The sequence below is a fragment of the Pteropus vampyrus genome, unplaced genomic scaffold (genome assembly GCF_000151845.1).
Source record: "Pteropus vampyrus isolate Shadow unplaced genomic scaffold, Pvam_2.0 Scaffold30, whole genome shotgun sequence".
NCBI classification, from domain to species: domain Eukaryota; kingdom Metazoa; phylum Chordata; class Mammalia; order Chiroptera; family Pteropodidae; genus Pteropus; species Pteropus vampyrus.
In genome coordinates this window covers 11,571,610-11,578,357 of record NW_011888811.1, presented here as the reverse complement: position 1 = coordinate 11,578,357, position 6,748 = coordinate 11,571,610, and the positions used below count along the sequence as shown (strand labels likewise).

General features: G+C 45.5%; 1 pseudogene; it reads right to left on the bottom strand.

Annotated features, from left to right (window-relative positions):
• Window positions 1-4,390: 4,390 nt before the first annotated feature.
• Window positions 4,391-4,508, bottom strand: LOC111737715 (annotated as a pseudogene).
• Window positions 4,509-6,748: the final 2,240 nt, after the last annotated feature.

Sequence of the window (6,748 nt, the reverse complement as noted above, 5' to 3'; positions counted from 1 at the left end):
CTGGGCACTTAGAACCCTAGACTCGTAGGAAGTGAGTGTTGGAAGGGATCATTTATTCATTCTACAAACATTTCTTGTGCCCTGACAATGTGCAGGCACTGTGTGTGGGACCCTGGAAAACACCACCTGTGGCTCGTATAGATGGTCCTCAGAGGGCCTTCCAGGGATCTAAGAACCCTGGATGTGTAAGTAAAATTTGGAGCCTGTACACATAAAGAGAGACATTCTGACATCAGACTGCCAAAAGGCCAGTGTCTCCAAAGTGTTAAGAACCACTGGTTCAAGCCTATCATCCAACAGGCTTTTTTTTCAAAGTTGAGGAAATTGAGACCCAGGGCAAGGAAATGATTTGTTCAAGGTCACACAATGAGTCAAGGGCAGGGGCAGGCCCCTCCAAACCTAGACATTTCCAAGAGAAGACCCCTTCATTCATTGACAGCAGGTGGCTAGATAAGGGCCAGCTATTAAGCCGATTCTGTGGGTCTCTGGATTCTCAGGAACCCCGCTTCTGAACCCTACCCCACCATACCCCCCATCCACACACACTCCCAGCTGCCTTTCACAATATCCCCCAGGTTCACTCATGGGGCCTGGTGTTGGGTCTGCCTCAAGTCAAAGGCAGATAACCTCTCCCAAGGATGAATAAACATCCCGTGGGTGCCCTGGGCAGAAAAATGTGGAAATGGAGACTTTTCCCTCTGAGCCGTGAACATGCTCTGGCAGGCTGCCTTGCAGTTGCAGTGACCTCTTGGATCTGGGCCTGAGGCCCTTCGAGTTCCCATCTGTGTGTCCCTCAGATGTTTTCTCACTGTAGATGACTCCTGCAACCTCAACAAAGAAGGCCTGTCAAGCGACCAGGATCCCACACTCTCCGCCTGCGCCTCTGTCAGAGCCGCACACCTTCCATGGCCTGCTGCCGACAAGCGGGGGTTGCCAGCTGTGGGCTGGCCCTTCCTTCTGAAGGGTGTTAGCAGTGGTACCTGCGGGAGATTTTATGTGGAGACAAGTGGTTTGAATTTAAGGGGAAGGCACAGGGGAGCTCATTAGAAAGCCTAGTTGTGGTAAATAGATATTTGTTTTATCCTACTTTTTAGAGAACTTAATCTTAGAAAAACAGAACTGTGCTTGAAATTAAGCAACACTTTTCCCCCCTCAGCTACAATTTATTTCCAGGTTAAAAAAAAAAAAAACTTTTCAAAAATTTGGTAAAAAAGATCAAGTAGAAGCTCTGTCTAAACTTAGGGACCAGAAATGTGGCAGACTGTCTTCCCTGCAGCTCTGAGGACTGTGGGTTTGGTCTCAGCTCTAAGGAGACAGAAGGGAAGCAGGCACAGGGATGCATAGAGAGCAGAACCCTGTGGTCTGCAAAACGTTGCAAGCTTTTGCCGATGTTTGGAAAGACAGAAATGAATCCCATCCCCGTCTTTATTCAATTCTCCTGGTTGCTATTTGCCAGTTCTGCTTAATCTTGGAGAAATACAGGGATGATTTCTGGATGTGTTTGGAGTGGCCTGGAATCCACTTTTGGAAATAGAGACTGTATCATTGAATTACATGATACTCCTTGCATGGCTAGTGTGCACGTGTGTGTGAGTGCATGCGAGTGCACGAACACACACACACATACACACACACTCTCTCTCTCTCTCTCTCTCTCTCTCTCTCTCTCTCTCTCTCTCTCTCCTCTGCTTACATGCCACCCTCCTCACACAGCTTTCTCCTCAGCCCTCCACCAGGACACCCCTTCTGTTTCCTCAGGACGTGAAGAAAACTGGACAGGTCCCTCTCTTCCAGAACCTTCTGTGTTCAAACTCACATCAGAATTAACATGCGCCAATGAAAATCTCCTCCAGTCGCAGGAGAAAATTAAGGAGCAGCAAAGAAACATAAAATTGAGTTTCTTAGAGTCAGAGTCACTAATAGAACCTGCTCACAGGGCTGTTGTAAGAATTAAGTGCCCGTAGCTTGGCTCAGAACGTAGTGAGCACTCAGTAAATATTTGATTGAACACATGATGGCAGGAAAAAAATGCTTGAGGCTGTCTGTCACTGCAGCCAATGCTCCTTCCCCGCAGCAAATCTAAGACTGTAATGTTTTAGGAGGCTCTCCCCCATATCTGGGTGCCAAATGATATGGCTTTGCGGGGCCAGCCAAGCAACTCACAATATAGAAGATGGAAGTTGAAGGATCATCTATGCAGTTATGAATTCAACTAAAATTTGTTAGTTATGTTATTATTCTTATGGTTGATCCTAAATCTTAGACCTGTATAGTCACTGACTCCAAGTTGGAAAATAGCTCAGAAATTCTCACCCAGGCATCTCCCTGACCGACGATCATTCAGCCTCTTGCATGCTCCCGATGGTGGGCCTCCGCCACAGACCCAGCGGGGAGTCCGCGCTTTCTGGCTCTGGGCTGACATCTGCCTTCCTGAAACATCTACCTGCTTCGTCCTCCAGAATGTCTCAAGGCTGCTGTTTCCCCCGCTCCCCCAGGGGGCATTTAAATTATGTGAAAACAGCTCTCCTGGCTGTTCTCACCCGACTCTCAAAACCAAAGTCATTTTAGGCCCAAAGTGGAAATTTCTAGAAAAGACAAAATTCCCCCATATTGTTATGGTTCAAATGAGCTCCCAGGAAGTGTGTGCATCTTGGGTTTTTATCTAGCATAAATGGCCCAAGTTGTCCCCAAAACCTGAGCCCACTGGCTCCAGTGCCATGTCTGGACTCCGATGGCACATCCCCCAAGGCCTAAGGGAAGACAGAGACATCGCGTTTGTGCCTCCTCCTACCCACCCAGTTCTCTCAAGGCCATGTCCAGATGAGAAAAATCCCCATTTCAAAGAAGAAAGAAGGAAAGAATCCAGCTGGGCTTGGGAGAACTAGGTTTCCCCATGCATAGCTGTACCCTTAGGAAAGCCCCTTGTAGGACTCATTTTCCCCCGTTTGTGTTATGGACTGCATGATCCCTGAGGGCCTTTCTGGGAGTGAAGTTCAAACAAAGAAAAGGGATGTGAGATTTGGGTGGAGGCACCTGATGCCACTGTCCTGGAGTTTCCATAGCAACCACTTTCTTCATCTCTGAAGTGCTGCACCAGTGGGGGCTTGGAGCTGTGCCTTCTGCCTGAAGGGTTGTCCCTTTTTACGAGGCAGACTCCTCTCATCCTTTAGGCCTCTTCATAAACATCAACTTCCCTAAAGGTCTCTCCTGGCCTCCTCCAAACAGCTAATCTCCCCCAAACCCTGTCTCTTTCTTCCCAGCATTGGTAACCATCAGAGATGATTTTATTTTATTGCATTTGTAATGTCTATCTCCCATGAGGACAGAAACCCTGGCTGTCTTGTTTACGGCTGCGTCCCTAGTCCCCAGCACAGAGTCTGGCATGTAGTCAGGATTCAATACAGTTGAATGAATGAACAAGTGAATGAATCAATGAATGAGTAAATGGGCCTGGTTGGCAGTGTCCTGTGGACTACACCCTTCCCATGAGCCACTTACTTTTCTTCTCTCCTCCTCTGCCTCCCTTCTCACCTTCCTTCCTCCTGGCTCTGCCCTTCCTTTGCCCACATCTGTCATTTTTATTCCAGCTGTCAAATATTTTGCTCCTGTTCTTCCTTCTCCTCCTCTTCACCTATCCACTTCATTTGTATCCTCAAAGCCATTTTGTGCCTTGTCACCACCACCTCCATGAAGCCCACCAGGACAGGTGTAGCTCACAGGGCCCTCTACCCTTTCAAATATCTAAACTTTTTATTGACCTGGTACCTTACCATTCACCACAGACTTTCCTGAGTGGCTTCCTGGTCACAGACTATGGAGGAGGCAGAGAAGGTACATGTAAAACAAAACGTGCTACAGCCAGTATATGGAATTACTAGACTCATTTTCTTGACATGGTAACTCTGGATCAAAGTCTAAATACTCTGTCTAAATATACTGAGAGAATCAGTGAGTAGGTGTACATCAGCCTCTGACCCAAGGTCATCTGGCTTCCCTGCCATCGATGAACTCCTCTGGCCATTTCCTGTTTTAATTTTTACTATGAAAATTTCAAATATAAATGAAGAAGACCAGTAAAGTGGACATTTCTATGCCCATTTTGTGGCCTGGTATTTTACCCCTTCATTAGTCACTGTTCTGTCCCTCAGAATGAGCTTGCGTGTTTGTTTCTTAGACTTCAAATTTGTAGCACCTGCTGCCCAAATTTTACACGTCTATTTTCTCTTTCCTCTTATCCTCATTACTGACTCCCATTCCAAACACACACACACCTTGCATACTCAAAGGCAAGTCTTCTATTGGTTCGATGTACCCCTTTTTTACGTAGTGCACATCGTTGGTTTTTTGTTTGTTCGTTTGTTGTTTGTTTGTTTGTTTGTTTGTTTTTAAGCACCAACAGCACCCCGTCTTCCTAGGTAGTCTCCCTTCCAAGTACTAACCGGCCCAACCCTGCTTAACTTTCAAGATCAGACGAGATCAGGCACGTTCAGGGTGGCATGGCCATAGACTTATGTGTGTTTATTATGATAAGATATACATAATATAGTTTACTATTGTAAACGTTCGTGATGTTATATAACCATCACTACTATTCGTCTTTAAAACTTTTTCATCACCCCCCAAAAAACTCTGTACTCATAAGCAATAACTCCCCCTCCCATGTCCCTGGTAACCACTATCCTACTTTTTGTATCTATGAATTTCCTTATTCTAGATAGCTCATGCAAGTAGAATCATACGATATTGTAATTCTGTGTTTAACTTTTTGAAGAACCGCCAGCAGTTTTCCCGAGCAGCTGCGCCGTTTTAAATTTCTACCAGCAATGCACAAGGGTTCCGATGTCTTTACAACCTTGCCAACACATGTTAGTTTCCTGGTTTTGTTTTGTTTTTTAAATAATAGCTGTTCTACTGGATGTGCAGTGGTATCTTGTTATGGTTTTGATTTGCATTTCCCCAATGACTAATGACACTGAGCATGTTTCCATGTGCCTGCTAGCCATTCGAATATCGTATTTGGAGAAATGTCTATGCAAGTCCTTTGCCCATTTTTTAATCAGGCTTAATTTTTTGTTGTTTTGTTGCAGGAGACCTTTATATATGTATTCTGGATGGTAATCCTTCATCAGATATATTTTCTCCCATCCTGTGGATTTTCTTTTCACTCTCTTGATAGTTTACTTTGATGCACAAAAGATTTTAATTTTGATGAAATCTGACTTTTTGTGTTTGTGTGTAGCCTATGCTTTTGGTGTCATATTTAAGAAATCATTGCCATGAAGATTTTTCCCTAAATGTTCTTCTAAGAGTTTTGTAGTTTTAGCTCTTAAGTTTAGGTCTTTGATCCATTTGGAGTTAATTCTTAAACATGGTATAAAGTAAAGGCCCAACTTCATTCTTTCATGTGTGGACGTCCAGTTTTCCCAGCACCATTTGTTGAAAAGATTCTCCTTTTCCCATTGAATGATCTTGGTGCCTTTGGTGAAAATCATATATGTGAGGATTTGTTTCTGGGATCTCTGTTCTATTTCATTGATGTATGCATATGTCTTTATGCCAGTACCACAACTGTTTTGATTACTACGGCTTTGTAGTGTGTTTTGAAATCGTGAAGTCTGAGACCCCCAATTTTGTTCTTCTTTTTCAAGATCGTATTTGCTATTTGAGGGCCTTAGAAATTCTACATGAATTTTAAGATGGGCTTTTCTATTTCTGCAAAGTATACTGTTGAGATTTTTATAGGCATTGTCCTGACTCTGTATGTGTGTGTGTATTTTGAAGTTATGTGATCGTTACTGTTGGTGCTATATCTCTTTTCACTCTACTTTCAAGCTCCATCCATATTGTTAAGTGGACATTTAGTCTGTCATATGTAATTTTGGCCAAGCCCTCATGGTTGCCTATCCTCTGCCCATCAAGGGACACAAGGTCCCCTCCAGTTCCCCATGACCACAGTAAAGCTGTAGCGCACATGCTCAGGCAGGCCCCACTGTGTGAGAATCTCTGATAATTCCCATGCACTTATCCACGATATAATAATTACGATTAGCTAATACTTTATGGACCCTTACTAGGTGCCAGATGCTGTGTGAGGACTTTATATGCATTCTCGTTGTATAATTATAACTCTGTGAGACATGTACTAATATTATTGCCATTTTACACCTGGGGAACTAAGGCTCGGAGAATCACACAGGAAATGTCCGAGCCAGGATTCGAACGCAGGGCAGCCTGGCTCTGGCCCCTGTGGGCCCCATCACTGCGTTCCAGGGCCTATGTCCACTGTGGGACAGCAGGGCTCAGATTATAATTCCTTTTGCTTCCTTACCTGTTGACTGCTTGCCAGCTACCCAGTGGACATCTAGGCTGGTGGTACCTGGAGCCAGAAGAGGGAAAGGGTCCAGCCCAACATCACGACAACAGCAACTGGATGAGCAGAGTGGGTCCTGGGACCCGGGTGGCCCAACCCTGCCCATTCAGGCCCGCGGTCTGGAGAAGGGTCACTGTATGCGCATCTCCCACAGTGAAAGACCCTCTGGCAGCCCATAAATCCGACTGGACCCCACTTGTCCTGTTTACTGGATTAGCGGACTGGGCGTCTCCGTATAAATCACCCAGGGTGATTTACAGGGAGGCCTGGAAGGTCTGAAGCCCTGACTGACTCGGACCCCTGGGGAGGGGCAGATAACTGCCGCCTGAAACCCATGGGGAGGGGCAGACTAGTGCCGCCTGGGCCCACGCAGCCCAG